The 17,937-nt window shown below is 38.6% G+C and overlaps 1 pseudogene; it reads right to left on the bottom strand.

The window, feature by feature from the left end:
* Positions 1-636: 636 nt before the first annotated feature.
* LOC129530371 (glutamate dehydrogenase 1, mitochondrial-like) lies at positions 637-2,442 on the bottom strand (annotated as a pseudogene).
* Between the last annotated feature and the right edge of the window lie 15,495 nt (positions 2,443-17,937).

Genomic DNA, 17,937 nt, shown 5'->3' on the forward strand with positions numbered 1-17,937 from the left:
CCAACATTTTGCAGGTATGAAGATAACTTAATTATCCACAGGGCTTTTAATGTTTGCTGGATGACAATACATGAATGATAATCTATAAATGACATTGTTTTATAATATTAAAATACATGTTTTTTCATGTATTATTTTTATAGGCATTCACTGTTTGAGTCAAGGTTAGGCTTGTTAAGTGATTAAAGACAATTTTATTACAGCAGCATGTACTTATTCTATTCTAAAATAATAAAATTCGTAAACAGAAACAGCTTCTATATTTATTTGCAACCTACAAAATTGAGTTATTTTGCTGATATAAAATACTAAGAACTCACTTGAGGACCATGCCACCTTCTGAAAAGGCCACACACCTACTTCTTAAATGTGTTAAAGTTGCAGCGTGTCCCAGACTCATCCAGAGCAAAATAAGTAAGCAACTGTCTACTCTTGACTGTCCCTTCCCCGGCACTAGCACTGATTGTGTTTGGAAAAGCCACAGAGCAAGGCTGCACAGCCAGATGGAGGAGGCTTTTTATTTAAAGGCAAAATACCAAAACAGCTCTCTGGTGTAGGTGATTTCTACTTTCTACTCAGCTTATACATGATCCCCTAACCTTAATTTCTGTCTCCATAACAGGCTGGTTTGGATTGACTTGTTGAGAATGGTATCCATTATTAATGAGTTAGGGGAGAAAGGGATTTCTGTGGTTACATGTAAACTTGTGATAGGTCTGCAGAACTTACACGTGAAGAGCATAGTGAGGAAGTCAGCCATGATCCATCTATGTGAAGGTCGCACCAGCTTCATTGTACACTTTGAAGACGTTCTCAATGGTATTGACATAGGCAGCTGCTCTCAGGTCCAATCCCAGTTTATACTTCCTGGCTGTGTGCATGATGTGCCTGGCAGAATGCGTCATTGTGCACACCAAGCAGGAGTGCATGATGTCTTTCTCAGATGCACCTGATATCCTGTCTTGGAACTCTGCTGTAGTTACAATGGGAATAGTTCCACCATGCTTTCCAAATTTTCTTTCTAAACTCTCTTGAACAGACATGAGCAAGTGTTAGTTAGAATTCCTTTCATATTTGAAGGTCAAACGGCCATAGCTGACATGATTTAGGTTATTCAGCCACTCAAGGTAAGATACTGTCACTCCTCCAGCATTCAAGTAGAGATCTGGAATAACCATAATGTTTCTCTCCAGGAAGATGTTGTCAGCTTCTGGGGTTGTTGGTCCATTGGCACCTTCAGCAATGATCTTGGCTTTTACTCTGGATTCATTGGATTTGGCCAACTGCTTCTCACTGGCAGCTGGGATCAGTATGTCACAGTTGGCCTCCAGATGCTTCCTTCATAGGGCTCTACCTTGGGGAAGCCCAGAATGGACCCATGTTGCAATTTGAAGTATTCCAGTTCCTTCGGGTCAATACCATCTGGATTCCATATACTCCCATCAGACTCAATAACAGCAATACATTTAGCACCAAAACGATGTAAATATCGGATAGAGTGTAGACCCACATTACCAAATCCCTGAACGACAAATGTTTTACCCCCAAACCCTGGTGTCATTCCCAAAATGCTCATGTAAGAAGCTTCACTGATGAAGTTTTCAATCCCATGGAAGACACCATGGCCAGTAGCAGAGATATGTCCATGGATTCCCCCTTGGCTAATGGGTTTACCAGTAACACAGGTGTGTGCATTAATATCATAGTGCCCTATGGTGCTGGCATAGGCATCAGCGATCCAGGACATCTCCTGCTCACCTGTGCTGATGTCTGGAGCAGGCACATCAATACCACGACCAATAAGGCCCTTCTTTGCTAGCTCTATAGTGAACCTCCTTGCGATCTTTTCCAATTCATTATTGGTATAGTACTTGGGATTGATCTTAACACCAGCTTTAGCACCCCAAAACGACACATCAACCACTACACACTTGTATGTCATCAGAGAAGCCAAAGCTTTTACCTCATCCACACTCACATCAGTGCTGTAATGGACACCTCCATTGCAGGGCACGCGGTGCTGGCTGTGCTGGGCCGGGTAGCCTTCGATGACCTCCCAGGAGCCGTAGTCACGCTGGATGCTGAAGGAGAGACTCAGCACATAACCATGTGCTTGGCTCGATGATCCCCAAGATGCCACGCACCTGGTTCCGCTTCTGCTCCTCGCTCTCCCGGGTCCTCAGGTCCTCCACCAGCTTGTCCTCCAGGATGCTGGCGCCACAATTGAAGAAGCCCTCCACCGTCTTGAAGAAGTTGGGGTCGTCCTCGCCGTCGGCCACCGCCTCGCTGTAGTGGCGCCGGGCGGCCAATGTGAGCCCCGGCTGCGGGGGGTGGCAGGCTATCCCCTGGCCAGGCCCAGCAACGCGGCCAGGTTGGTGGCCGCAGAGCCCAGGGCAGCGGGCCGACCCGGGAGAGCAGCAGGGCTTCGCCCCAGGTTTTGGGGTTTTTTTGTTATTGTTTAATTCAGAGTTTTTTTCTATTAATATTATGTAACAAAAATGTTCACATCAGTAAATTCTTTGTGAAGATAAAACAGGTCTCCTACCAGATGCATGTGGTTCCTCAATTTTGATCATTTTTTTAAATTAAAAAAGTGCAAAATTAAAAAATATATTTTTTAATTTTTTGCTTTTCTGGGGAATTTTCATGTTCTATCTGAAGGGAGTACAGGCTTCTTTTGTGTTGGGAGGGGATGAATGATTACCGGCAGTAGCAAAAGATGGGACATGAGTGTGCAGAAAAGAGCGTTAATGGGAGGATCAGAAGACAAAATCACATTAAATGTAGGACAATCTAAGTCAAATTCTGGCTGAGCGTTTTGGGGCGCTAAGATGGGTGACTGTGTAGGGAGGAAGAATGCCTTGTGTTTTCAGGGGGAGATGGCTCAGCCAAAGCTCTCCTCTGACTCCAAACTACAAGCCTACCTATAGTCATAAAAAGGCAAGAAAATAAGCAATTTTACAAGAGAAAGATAAACGTAAAGTAGGCTGTATCCACTTAGCTATGTAAAAGAATCAGGTATCTGTCTGATCTCCTTAGTGGCAGCCTGTGATATCCATGTTCTTGCGGCTTCAGCCTCCCAGTTAGCTGGTTCTCCAGGAAAAGGCCCGTAGGCTCAGATAATTATTCAATTTCTTTAATTATTTTAATTTTTTTTTTAGAGACAGAATCCTGCTATATTGTCCAGGCTGGCCTCAATTTATAGGCCTGAAGTAATCCAGCCACCATGGACTTATAGATTGCTAAGGTTACCAGTGTGAGCTACCATATCTTCCTGATTTGTAAAAACTTTTGTAGAGATTGTGCTTCACTCTTTTGCCAAACCGGTTTTGAAATTATTGGCCTCAAGCGATCTTTTTGCCTTGGCCTTCCAAATTATTGGAATTATGAATATGAGCAAGAAAACCTCATCTAAAATATATCTTTTTAATTATCACTTAATATTTTATTTAGTAAAGGTAGTTTCATACTTAATGTTAAAGTGGAAAAACGTGCAATACAAACTTATTGGAGTAGGAGCCAATTTTGAAATAATAAACACATCTTTGGAGTAGACAATTTTAAGTTTATTAAGAATTCTCTTACAATTACTGCAAAAATGTTTATTGTATATTTAAAATTTGAAATAATATTCTTATCATTAGGAAAATGTAAAGCATTATAATAGACAACCAATTATAAGTTCCCTATGAAGAAAATCCAAAGCCGTATACCAGTAACTGGCAGGGACACAAATTAGTTTTTTAAAATGTAAAATACAGTGATAATGAGGAATATAGCAGGAATTTGTATATTAATCATAGTAATTTATTTTGATTCAGGCAGAAAAATAATTCTGCTCTTTAAGTAAAAAGTACCTATACAGTCAAAAACAGTTGTATTTTCAAGCTGTTTCTTAACATAATTTTTGTTAAGACTAGCATTTACTGATGATCTTACCACTTCACTAACCCACATTTTAAACTAATGCTTGAGTAAAAAATAACTGGTGTAATAAATAAATGTTTTTCATATTTCCATACATTAAGGTCCACTATTCTAAGGTACAGATATCTTAAAATTTCTTCCTTTAAAAATAACTAAACCAGAAAGGCAACACATTAACATAAATTAAGGCTAACGATTCTATGAAAAAAGCAAAAAGAAGACTGAAGAAAAGTATTAAAAACATGTTGATACCTTGTAAAGAATCATACAAACCAAGCACACATTATTTTTATTACTAAGAAGCTAATCTAAAAGCTTACATTGTTTAAATAAACACCATTATATGTAAGCAGTTCTTTCACCAACTGCAAATACTCTCAATTGTATTGCTTTGATTTAGGAATAAATGTCTTTTTTTTTTTTTTTAACTATACACTTTTCTCAAAGGCTGGTGACAAGATGATGTGATGTGGTCTTGCAACAGCCATACTATATGTCTTATCATCTCATCTTCTTCATCAATCATGTCCATTTGTTTATTGTTTCAAAACTATGTAAGCATTTTGTCACCTCTTCTGCCGTCTGCTGCACCCATTAACTTGCATTTACATTAGGTATATCTCCTAATGCTATCCTTCCCTCCTGCCCACTCCCCCCATCCCATGACAGGCCCCAGTGTGTGATGTTTCCCATCCTGTGCCCAAGTGTTCTCATTGTTCAATTCCCACCTATGAGTGAGAACATGTGGTGTTTTGTTTTCTGTCCTTGGCGATAGTTTGCTAAGAATGATGGTCTCCAGCTTCATCCATGTGTCTACAAAGGACATGAACTCACCCTTTTATTATGGCTGCTAGTATTCCATGGTATATATGTGCTACATGTTTTTAAACCAGTCTATCATTGATGTACATTTGGGTTGGTTCCAAGTCTTTGCAATTGTGAATAGTGCTGCAATAAACATGTGTGTGCATGTGTCTTTATAGCAGCATGATTTATAATCCTTTGGGTATATATCCAGTAATGGGATGGCTGGGTCAAATGATATTTCCAGTTCTAGACCCTTGAGGAGTCACGACACTGTCTTCCACAATGGTTGAACTAGTTTACAGTCCCACCAACAGTGTAAAAGCTTTTCTATTTCTCCACATCCACTCCAACACCTGTTGTTTCCTGATTTTTTAATGATCACCATTCTAACTGGTGTGAGATGGTCTCTTATTGTGGTTTGGATTTGCATTTCTCTGATGGCCAGTGATAATGAACATTTTTCATGTGTCTTTTTGCTGCATAAATGTCTTCTTTTGAGAAGTGTCTGTTTATATGCTTTGCCCACTTTTTGATGGGGTTGTTTGATTTTTTTTCTTGAAAATTTGTTTAAGTTCTTTGTAGATTCTGGATATTAGCCCTTTGGCAGATGGGTAGATTGCAAAAATTTCCTTCCATTCTGTAGGTTGCCTGTTCACTCTGATGGTAGTTTCTTTGGCTGTGCAGAAGCTCTTTAGTTTAATCAGATCTCATTTGTCAATTTGGGCATTTGTTGCCATTGCTTTTGGTGTTTTAGACATGAAGTCCTTGTCCATGCCTATGTCCTGTATTGCCTAGGTTTTCTTCTAGGATTTTTATGGTTTTAGGTCTAACATTTAAGTATTTTCAGAGAATACTGTAAACACCTCTACATAAACAAACTAGAAAATCTAGAAGAAATGGATAAATTCCTGGACACATACACACTCCCAAAACTAAACCAGGAAGAAGTTGAATTCCTGAATAGACCAATAACAGGCTCTGAAATTGAGGCAATAATTGATAGCCTATCAACCAAAAACAGTCCAGGACCAGATGGATTCATAGCCAAATTCTACCAGAGGTACAAAGAGGAGCTGGTACCATTCCTTCTGAAACTATTCCAATCAATAGAAAAAGAGAGAATCCTCCCTAACTCATTTTATAAAGCCAGCATCATCCTGATATCAAAGCCTAGCAGAGACACATGCACAAAAAAGAGAATTTTAGACCGATATCCCTGATGAACATTGATGCAAAAATACTGAATAAAATACTGGCAAACCGAATCCAGCAGCACATCAAAAAGCTTACACACCATGATCAAGTGGGCTTCATCCCTGGGAGGCAAGGCTGGTTCAACATAAGCAAATCAATAAATGCAAACCAACATATAAACAGAACCAAAGACAAAAACCACATGATTATCTCAATAGATTCAGAAAAGGCCTTCGATAAAATTTCTTTATCATCATCCATTTTAAATTCTGTTAAATCGTCATCATCAAATTTATACCAGGAATCTCAGTCATCATCCTACCATTTTTTGAATAATATAAGAATAATAATGCCCACTGCTTGCTTGACGATAGTATACAGGCACACCTAAAAGTCTGCATTTTGTGATCTTTGTAGTTTAATTTTCAATTTACTCTTTCTGTTGAATCAACGGATTTTCTGATTTGACTTTATTCTGTTCCAGCTTTGCAATGCCTGCTTCTGTGTAAGGTCCCATATCCAATTCCCAAGGAAATTCAAAATAATCACTGAATGTAAATGCACATTTTTTACTCATACTCAAATCATTTCTGTTGGCCAAAAAAACAAAATAAAATTATTTAAATAGCAAGTGCTTAATTGTGTTAACAAACCATAAACAGAGAACATGTACATGTACAAATGTTCACATTCCCTCAGCAAACATTAAAACAATTTAATGATAATTTTAAAGTTTATAATATTTGTAATTTATTTATAAAAAGATAAGTAAATAATAATTAACATCATTAGGGTGATTATGCCATTACTAACTTAAGCCATACTTTCTTACCAAAGCTTAAAATATTTATATATAGTAATCCTTTGATATTTGTAGGGGATTGGCTTGAGGAGTCTCTTAAATACTAAAATTTGTGTCTGCTCAAGCTTCTGACTTACAATGACGGAGTATGTAAATATAATTCACACCCCTCCTCTTGTGACGTTTACTTTATCTCTACATAAATATTCAATAAAATGTAAATGCTCTGCAGACAGATAATATACTCTAACGGTTTTAAATTTGTCACATTTTACTGTAGTATTGATTTCTTTTTGTTTTTGTTTTCAAACATCTTAGTATATGTTTGGAGAAATCTGTTTGCAGAACCTGTGTATGTAAAAGGTCTCTTATTTGTTGCGAATCAGAAAACATTACTGACCCAGACACTGATAGCTATGTGCTCTGCGATAAATAACTTATGAGGAATCAGACACTTTGTTCTCCTAGAATTCAGAGCCCTCTTGTGAGTATATTGTATTTTTACACATTTCATGATATAATTTGTGTGATGTATTTGGAATTATTACCACACAATAAATATGGCTATCAAGAGTAGTTGTGGAAGGAATGAGAACATACACAGGAGCTCCAAAGGTCATAATTTCCTTGTAGCTACAGAGCAAAATACAGTTATTTTACACATATCTATCATGTTTTTATATGTTTTTCTCTACACTTGAGGTTTTTGACACAAAAATAAAAAATATCCAGTTTGTGCCCTGATGAAGTTCATCACATAGAAAAATTAGCTGGGCAGACATGCACACCACAGTGAAGTGCTAAGAAAACATAAAGCACAAGCAACCAAGAATAAATGTGGGGACTTTATTTGAATTTTATATTCTCTCTGCCTCGTTCACCGCTTGTCAGTATAGTTAACCATCTATATCTATTTTAAATTCAGAACCCTAGGGGTAAAACCGACTACAATTCCAGGATTTAAATTGTACTTTTTTGTTGTTGTTGTTGTTGTTTTCTTTAAGTGTATTTTTTTTTTATTATACTTTAAGTTTTAGGGTACAGGTGCACATTGTGCAGGTTAGTTACATATGTATACATGTGCCACGCTGGTGCCCTGCACCCACTAACTCGTCACCTAGCATTAGGTATATCTCCCAATGCTATCCCTCCCCCATCCCCCCACCCCACCACAGTCCCCAGAGTGTGATATTCCCCTTACTGTGTCCATGTGATCTCATTGTTCAATTCCCACCTATGAGTGAGAATATGCGGTGTTTGGTGTTTTGTTCTTGCTATAGTTTACTGAGAATGATGGTTTCCAATTTCATCCATGTCCCTACAAAGGACATGAACTCATCATTTTTTATGGCTGCATAGTATTCCATGGTGTATATGTGCCACATTTTCTTAATCCAGTCTATCATTGTTGGACATTTGGGTTGGTTCCAAGTCTTTGTTACTGCGAATAATGCCGCAATAAACATATGTGTGCATGTGTCTTTATAGCAGCATGATTTATAGTCCTTTGGGCATATACCCAGTAATGGGATGGCTGGGTCAAATGGTGTTTCTAGTTCTAGATCCCTGAGGAACCGCCACACTGAATTCCACAATGGTTGAACTAGTTTACAGTCCCACCAACAGTGTAAAAGTGTTCCTATTTCTCCACATCCTCTCCAGCACCTGTTGTTTCCTGACTTTTTAATGATTGCCATTCTAACTGGTGTGAGATGATATCTCATAGTGGTTTTGATTTGCATTTCTCTGATGGCCAGTGATGATGAACATTTTTTCATGTGTTTTTTGGCTGCATAAATGTCTTCTTTTGAGAAGTGTCTGTTCATGTCCTTCACCCACTTTTTGATGGGGTTGTTTGTTTTTTTCTTGTAAATTTGTTTGAGTTCATTGTAGATTCTGGATATTAGCCCTTTGTCAGATGAGTAGGTTGCGAAAATTTTCTCCCATTCTGTAGGTTGCCTGTTCACTCTGATGGTAGTTTCTTTTGCTGTGCAGAAGCTGTTTAGTTTAATTAGATCCCATTTGTCAGTTTTGTCTTTTGTTGCCATTGCTTTTGGTGTTTTGGACATGAAGTCCTTGCCCACGCCTATGTCCTGAATGGTAATGCCTAGGTTTTCTTCTAGGGTTTTTATGGTTTTAGGTCTAATGTTTAAATCTTTAATCCATCTTGAATTGATTTTTGTATAAGGTGTAAGGAAGGGATCCAGTTTCAGCTTTCTACATATGGCTAGCCAGTTTTCCCAGCACCATTTATTAAATAGGGAATCCTTTCCCCATTGCTTGTTTTTCTCAGGTTTGTCAAAGTTCAGATAGTTGTAGGTATGTGGCGTTATTTCTGAGGGCTCTGTTCTGTTCCATTGATCTATATCTCTGTTTTGGTGCCAGTACCATGCTGTTTTGGTTACTGTAGCCTTGTAGTATAGTTTGAAGTCAGGTAGTGTGATGCCTACAGCTTTGTTCTTCTAGCTTAGGATTGACTTGGCGATGCAGGCTCTTTTTTGGTTCCCTATGAACTTTAAAGTAGTTTTTTCCAATTCTGTGAAGAAAGTCATTGGTAGCTTGATGGGGATGGCATTGAATCTGTAAATTACCTTGGGCAGTATGGCCATCTTCATCATATTGATTCTTCCTACCCATGAGCATGGAATGTTCTTCCATTTGTTTGTATCCTCTTTTATTTCCTTTAGCAGTGGTTTGTAGTTCTCCTTGAAGAGGTCCTTCACATCCCTTGTAAGTTGGATTCCTAGGTATTTTATTCTCTTTGAAGCAATTGTGAATGGGAGTTCACTCATGATTTGGCTCTCTGTTTGTCTGTTGTTGGTGTATAAGAATGCTTGTGATTTTTGTACACTGATTTTGTATCCTGAGACGTTGCTGAAGTTGCTTATCAGCTTAAGGAGATTTTGGGCTGAGATGATGGGGTTTTCTAGATAAACAATCATGTCATCTGCAAACAGGGACAATTTGATTTCCTCTGGGAGAGCAGTGGTTCTCCCAGCATGCAGCTGGAGATCTGAGAACGGGCAGAACGCCTCCTCAAGTGGGTCCCTGACCCCTGACCCCCGAGTAGCCTAACTGGGAGGCACCCCCCAGCATGGGCACACTGACACCTCACACGGCAGGGTATTCCAACAGACCTTCAGCTGAGGGTCCTGTCTGTTAGAAGGAAAACTAACAAACAAAAAGACATCCACACCGAAAACCCATCTGTACATCACCATCATCAAAGACCAAAAGTAGATAAAACCACAAAGATGGGGAAAAAACAGAACAGAAAAACTGGAAACTCTAAAACACAGAGCACCTCTCCTCCTCCAAAGGAACGCAGTTCCTCACCAGCAACGGAACAAAGCTGGATGGAGAATGATTTTGATGAGCTGAGAGAAGAAGGCTTCAGACAATCAAATTACTCTGAGCTACGGGAGGACATTCAAACCAAAGGCAAAGAAGTTGAAAACTTTGAAAAAATTTAGAAGAATGTATAATTAGAATAACCAATACAGAGAAGTGCTTAAAGGAGCTGACGGAGCTGAAAACCAAGGCTCGAGAACTACGTGAAGAATGCAGAAGCCTCAGGAGCCAATGCGATCAACTGGAAGAAAGGCTATCAGCAATGGAAGATGAAATGAATGAAATGAAGTGAGAAGGGAAGTTTAGAGAAAAAAGGATAAAAAGAAATGAGCAAAGCCTCCAAGAAATATGGGACTATGTGAAAAGACCAAATCTACGTCTGATTGGTGTACCTGAAAGTGATGCGGGAATGGAACCAAGTTGGAAAACAATCTGCAGGATATTATCCAGGAGAACTTCCCCAATCTAGCAAGGCAGGCCAACGTTCAGATTCAGGAAATACAGAGAACGCCACAAAGATACTCCTCGAGAAGAGCAACTCCAAGACACATAATTGTCAGATTCACTGAAGTTGAAATGAAGCAAAATATGTTAAGGGCAGCCAGAGAGAAAGGTCGGGTTACCCTCAAAGAGAAGCCCATCAGACTAACAGCGGATCTCTCGGCAGAAACCCTACAAGCCAGAAGAGAGTGGGGGCCAATATTCAACATTCTTAAAGAAAAGAATTTTCAACTCAGAATTTCATATCCAGCCAAACTAAGCTTCATAAATGAAGGAGAAAGAAAATACTTTACAGACAAGCAAATGCTGAGAGATTTTGTTACCACAAGACCTGCCTTGTAGGGCTCCTGAAGGAAGCACTAAACATGGAAAGGAACAACCGGTACCAGCCACAGCAAAATCATGCCAAATTGTAAAGACCATCGAGGCTAGGAAGAAACTGCATCAACTAATGAGCAAAATAAGCAGCTCACATCATAATGACAGGATCAAATTCACACATAACAATATTAACTTTAAATATAAGTGGACTAAATGCTCCAATTAAAAGACACAGACTGGCAAATTGGATAAAGAGTCAAAACCCATCAGTGTGCTGTATTCAGGAAACCCATCTCATGTGCAGAGACACACATAGGCTCAAAATAAAAGGATGGAGGAAGATCTGTCAAGCAAATGGAAAACAAAAAAAGGCAGGGGTTGCAATCCTAGTCTCTGATAAAACAGACTTTAAACCAACAAAGATCAAAAGAGACAAAGAAGACCATTACATAATGGTAAGGAGATCAATTCAACAAGAAGAGCTACCTATCCTAAATATATATGCACCCAATACAGGAGCATCAAGATTCATAAAGCAAGTCCTGAGTGACCTACAAAGAGACTGAGATCCCCACACAATAATAATGGGAGACTTGAACACCCCACTGTCAACATTAGACAGATCAACAAGACAGAAAGTTAACAAGGATATCCAGGAATTGAACTCAGCTCTGCACCAAGTGGACCTAATAGACATCTACAGAACTCTCCACCCCAAGTCAACAGAATATACATTTTTTTCAGCACCACACCACACCTATTCCAAAATTGAGTAGTTGGAAGTAGAGCTCTCCTCAGCAAATGTAAAACAACAAAAATTATAACGAACTGTCTCTCAGACCACAGTGCAATCAAACTAGAACTCAGGATTAAGAAACTCACCCAAAACTGCTCAACTACATGGAAACAGAACAACCTGCTTCTGAATGACTACTGGGTACATAACAAAATGAAGGCAGAAATAAGATGTTCTTTGAAACTAACGAGAACAAAGACACAAAATACCAGAATCTCTGGGACACATTCAAAGCAGAGCGTAGAGGGAAATTTATAGCACTAAATGCCCACAAGAGAAAGCAGGAAAGATCCAAAATTGACACCCTAACATCACAATTAAAAGAACTAGAAAAGCAAGAGCAAACACATTCAAAAGCTAGCAGAAGGCAAGAAATAACTAAAATCAGAGCAGAACTGAAGGAAATAGAGACACAAAAAACCCTTCAAAAAATTAATGAATCCAGGAGCTGTTTTTTTGAAAAGATCAACAAAATTGATAGACCATTAGCAAGACTAATAAAGAAGAAAAGACAGAAGAATCAAATAGACACAATAAAAAATGATAAAGGAGATATCACCACCGATCCCATAGAAATACAAACTACCATCAGAGAATAATGCAAACACCTCTATGCAAATAAACTAGAAAATCTAGAAGAAATGATAAATTCCTTGACACATACACCCTCGCAAGACTAAACAAGGAAGAAGTTGAAACTCTGAATAGACCAATAACAGGCTCTGAAATCGTGGCAATAATCAATAGCTTACCAACCATAAAGAGTCCAGGACCAGATGGATTCACAGTCGAATTCTACTAGAGGTACAAGGAGGAACTGGTACCATTCCTTCTGAAACTATTCCAATCAATAGAAAAAGAGGGAATCCTCCCTAACTCATTTTATGAGGCCAGCATCATCCTGGTACCAAAGCTGGGCAGAGACAAAACCAAAAAAGAGAATTTTAGACCAATATCCTTGATGAACATTGATGCAAAAATCCTCAATAAAATACTGGCAAAGCGAATCCAGCAGCACGTCAAAAAGCTTATCCATCATGATCAAGTGGGCTTCATCCCTGGGATGCAAGGCTGGTTCAATATACGCAAATCAATAAATGTAATCCAGCATATAATCAGAACCAAAGACAAAAACCACATGATTTCCTCAATAGATGCAGAAAAGCCCTTTGACAAAATTCAACAACGCTTCATGCTGAAAACTCTCAATAAATTAGGTATTGATGCGACATATTTCAAAATAATAAGAGCTATCTATGACAAACCCACAGCCAATATCATACTGAATGGGCAAAAACTGGAAGCATTCCCTTTGAAAACTGGCACAAGACAGGAATGCCCTCTCTCACCACTCCTATTCAACATAGTGTTGGAAGTTCTGGCCAGGCCAATTAGGCAGGAGAAGGAAGCAAAGGGTATTCAATTAGGAAAAGAGGAAGTCAAATTGTCCCTGTTTGCACATGACATGATTGTATATCTAGAAAACCCCATTGTCTCAGCCCAAAATTTCCTTAAGCAGATAAGCAACTTCAGCAAAGTCCCAGGATACAAAATCAATGTACAAAAATCACAAGCACTCTTATACACCAATAACAGACAAACAGAGAGCCAAATCATGAATGAAATCCCATTCACAGTTGCTTCAAAGAGATTAAAATACCTAGGAATCCAACTTACAAGGGATGTGAAGGACCTCTTCAAGGAGAACTACAAACCACTGCTCAATGAAATAAGAGAACACAAAGAAATGGGAGAACATTCCATAGTCATGGGTAGGAAGAATCAATATCGTGAAAATGGCCATACTGCCCAAGGTAATTTATTGATTCAATGCCATTCCCATCGAACTACCAATGACTTTCTTCACAGAATTGGAAAAAACTACTTTAAAGTTCATTTGGAACCAAAGAAGAGCCTGCATCACCAAGTCAATCCTAAGCCAAAAGAACAAAGCTGGAGGCATCACGCTACCTGACTTCGAACTATACTACAAGGCTACAGTAACCAAAACAGCACGGTACTGGTACCAAAACAGAGATATAGATCAATGGAACAGAACAAAACCCTCAGATATAATGCCGCATATCTACAACTATCTGGTCTTTGACAAACCTGAGAAAAACAAGCAATGGGGAGAGGATTCCCTAGTAATAAATGGTGCTGGGGAAACTGGCTATCATATGTAGAAAACTGAAATTGGATCCCTTCCTTACACCTTATACAAAAATTAATTCAAATGGAATAAAGACTTAAACATTACACCTAAAACCATAAAAACCCTAGAAGAAAACCTAGGCATTACCATTCAGGACATAGGCATGAGCAAGGACTTCACGTCTAAAACACCAAAAGCAATGGCAACAAAAGCCAAAACTGACAAATGGGATCTAATCAAACTAAATAGCTTCTGCACAGCAAAAGAAACTACCATCAGAGTGAACAGGCAACCTACAAAATGGGAGAAAATTTTCGCAACCTACTCATCTGACAAAGGGCTAATACCCAGAATCTACAATGAATTCAAACAAATTTACAAGAAAAAAACAAACAACCCCATCAAAAAGTGGGCGAAGGACATGAACAGACACTTCTCAAAACAAGACATTTATGCAGCCAAAATGCACATGAAAAAATGCTCACCATCACTGGCCATCAGAGAAATGCAAATCAAAACCACCATGAGATACCATCTCATACCAGTTAGAATGGCAATCATTAAAAAGTCACAAAACAACAGGTGCTGGAGAGGATGTGGAGAAATATGAAAACTTTTACACTGTTGGTGGGACTGTAAACTAGTTCAACCTTTGTGGAAGTCAGTGTGGCAATTCCTCAGGGATCTAGATCTAGAAATACCATTCAACCCAGCCATTCCATTACTGGGTATATACCCAAAGGAATATAAATCATGCTGCTATAAAGACACATGCACATGTATGTTTATTGTGGCACTATTCACAATAGAAAAGACTTAGAACCAACTCAAATGTCCAACAACGATAGACTGGATTCAGAAAATGTGGCACATATACACCATGGAATACTATGCAGCCATAAAAAATGATGAGTTCATGTCCTTTTGTAGGGACATGAATGAAATGGGAAATCAGCATTCTCAGTAAACTATCGCAAGGACAAAAAACCAAACACTGCACGTTCTCACTCATAGGTGGGAATTGAACAATGAGAACACATGGACACAGGAAGGAGAACATCACACTCTGGGGAATGTTGTGGGGTGGGGGCAGGGGGGAGGGATAGCATTAGGTGATATATCTAATATTAAATGACAAGTTAATAGGTGCAGCACACCAGCATGGCACATGTATACATATGTAACTAACCTGCACATTGTGCACATGTACCCTAAAGCTTAAATTATAATAATAATAAAATAAAATAAAATAAAATCCTGAGGAAAATAACACAAGTACAATCAACTAATGTAATTAATTATCCAAATTAGTTTTTTAAAGAAATTTCTAATCATGTTTACACACAGCAAAATAACATTCTAAATATACCTATTATTTTAATTACAGATTAATAAAAATAAATTCATTTTCAATTATAGGAAAATACATTAAAATTATACCATTTTCTTTAATTATGAGACATATAAAGAAACTCATCAAAAATATAATATAGAAAATAAGGTTTTGCAAGACGGATTTTTTTGAATTAGAATTTCAATCAGGGGCCAAGCATGGTGATTCACACATGTAATTCCAGTACTTTTGGAGGCCAAGACAGGCAGAGTACATGAGGTCTGGAGCTTGAGACAAGTGTGGCCAATATGGTAAAAAGCCATCAGGTGTGGTGGTGTGCATCTGTATTCTCAGCTATTCAAGAAGCTGAGGAAGAATAAGCACTTGAACCTGGGAGGCAGGGGGTTGCAGTGTGCTACGAGTGCACCACTGCACTCCAGCCAAAGAGATAGTGTGAGATTTCATTCTAAAAATAAAATAAAAGAAATTCAATCAGCTAAAAATTGAGATATACTACTTATTTGCTTTTGAATGCAGTTTGTGACAGTGCTGATTTGTAATTACAAAATGTTTTAAATAAAGTGTGGCACACGTTTTAAAGCTACTATAACCTCACATCTGGAAAAAAAGCTTTTTATTTATATTTAATTAATTTAATATTGTTTTATATTAAGTTCCACGGTACCTGCAGGACACCCTGGTATATTTCACAAATGACAGAATGTTAGAATAGCAGCAAGTTAGAGAAAATATCAGGATTTTAGAATAGTCAAAAATTAGAGAAAAATGACATCTTATATAAAACTTATGCAAAATTTTTTTAAGACGGAGGTTTGCTCTTGTCTTACAGGCTGGAGTGCAATGGTGTGATCTCAGCTCACTGCAACTTCCACCTCCCAGATTTAAGTGATTTTCCTGCCTCAGCCTCCTGAGTAGTTGGGATTACAGCTGTCCACCACCACGCCCAGCTGATTTTTCTTTGTGTGCGTGTGTGTAATTTTAGTGAAGACGAGGTTTCACCCTATTGACCAGGCTGGTCTAAAACTCCTAAACTCAGGTGATCCTCCTGCCTCAGTCTCCAAAGTTTCTGGGATTACAGGTGTGAACCACCTCTCCTGGACTCTGCAAAATTTTAAAAAGTGGCTTTTAATTTCTTCTTCAGAACTCTCTAGAATAGTAAATGCCAACAATTTAGATTCCATGAGACACAAATATATTAGGGAATTTCAACCACAGAAAATGGTTTTTAGTATTGCATGCAGCAGAAAATGCCAGAAATGCTGCTCATCATATTACAATCCCAAGCAAAAGTGACTCTCAAACAGAAATTATATAAGTACACAACATCAAAGTCCAGGAATTAGAAATACTCTTTCATAAGTAAGCTTCATAATCTACTAGGAGAATGCTGATCTGAACTCCAATGCCATGCTGAACACCATGGTGGGTTCCTGTAATTCCAGCTCTGTGGGAAGCAGAGGCAGGAGGTACAGTGAGCTGAGAAAATGCCATTGCACTCCAGCTTGGATGACAAAAGTGAAACTCCATCCTAAAAAAAAAATGCAGCGTACATAAGACGGATCAGGTGGTTCAATACAAATAATAATTTTTCAAATTTGATTCTGTAAAAATTTTGAAAGATAATCATTTGCAAATGAGGTTAAAAAATACCAAAATATAGGACACTGAATAATCATTATTTCAAGAACCAAAAAAAGTAAGTCATTTAAACATAACCAGCTATGCTTCTATTGCTATGGGATTTTACGGGAGTCACTTTGCCAGATGAAAACCTCTGTGGCCAGTGGTGCCTTTCCCTGGGCTTTAATCAGGCCTGCAAAGTTGTTCTACCCACACTACCTGACATGCTGCACTCAGCTGGTGTTAACAGCCAGGATTTATCACCTGCCAAGGGCAAACATGGATGAGTGGTGAGTGTTGTATGAGCAAGTGTGGGCTCCAGCTGCTAAACATGGTCAGTCATGCCAGCTGCATCAGGCCAGGAAGTTTTAGGTGCCAACATGACTGCTAGATCATTGAAAAACTGCAGCTGGACCAGGCCTACTGCAAGCAGCTTCCACAGCTGATGCTGGGGAATGTAGTGATACCCAGAATCTTGCAGATGCCGGAAAAAGTAAAGCCCCAAAGGGTGTGACAGCCCTCCCTGGCTTTGAGAGCTCCTAGGTCTGTGAACACTGAAGGGCCACAGCTCTTGTTTTATTTTTGTCTTACCACAATGTGATAAGCAAGGGGAAACTTTTATCCCTGTTTGCGTTCCAGGTCATTCAGCTCTGCCATTCAGATAATCTCAAATTATGTTTCTGCATCCACGAAGAATGTGGTTCATGCTGCCATCAGCCCTTTCACTTGTTTCTGTAGAGATAATCCCTGTGCTGGTTATGGCAACAGTCATGACCTCCCTAGAAGATGCTTGAGTTTTTATTCTACTCATCACGTAGAATTCTCTGACCCTGGCTATAATCCTTGAAATCTTGGTTTCCATTTGGCTTGGTTATTGTAAAATCTCAGCAACGTTTATGTCATAAGACACATTTAATATTTGTCTTATGACGATCATTATGCCTAGTGTGTATGCATAATGAATGGCACTAATGCACATATATATATCTGTATTCTGTATGACTTCCAGTTGTATTCAAGATTAGTTCTATCCCAAAAGCCTCTGAGTGTTCTCCTTGGTATCCCAAAAATAGAGTGTGCCTAGGGTTTTATTTTGCTATATTAGTGTT

Source organism: Gorilla gorilla, chromosome Y, assembly GCF_029281585.2.
Source record: "Gorilla gorilla gorilla isolate KB3781 chromosome Y, NHGRI_mGorGor1-v2.1_pri, whole genome shotgun sequence".
Lineage (NCBI taxonomy): Eukaryota > Metazoa > Chordata > Mammalia > Primates > Hominidae > Gorilla > Gorilla gorilla.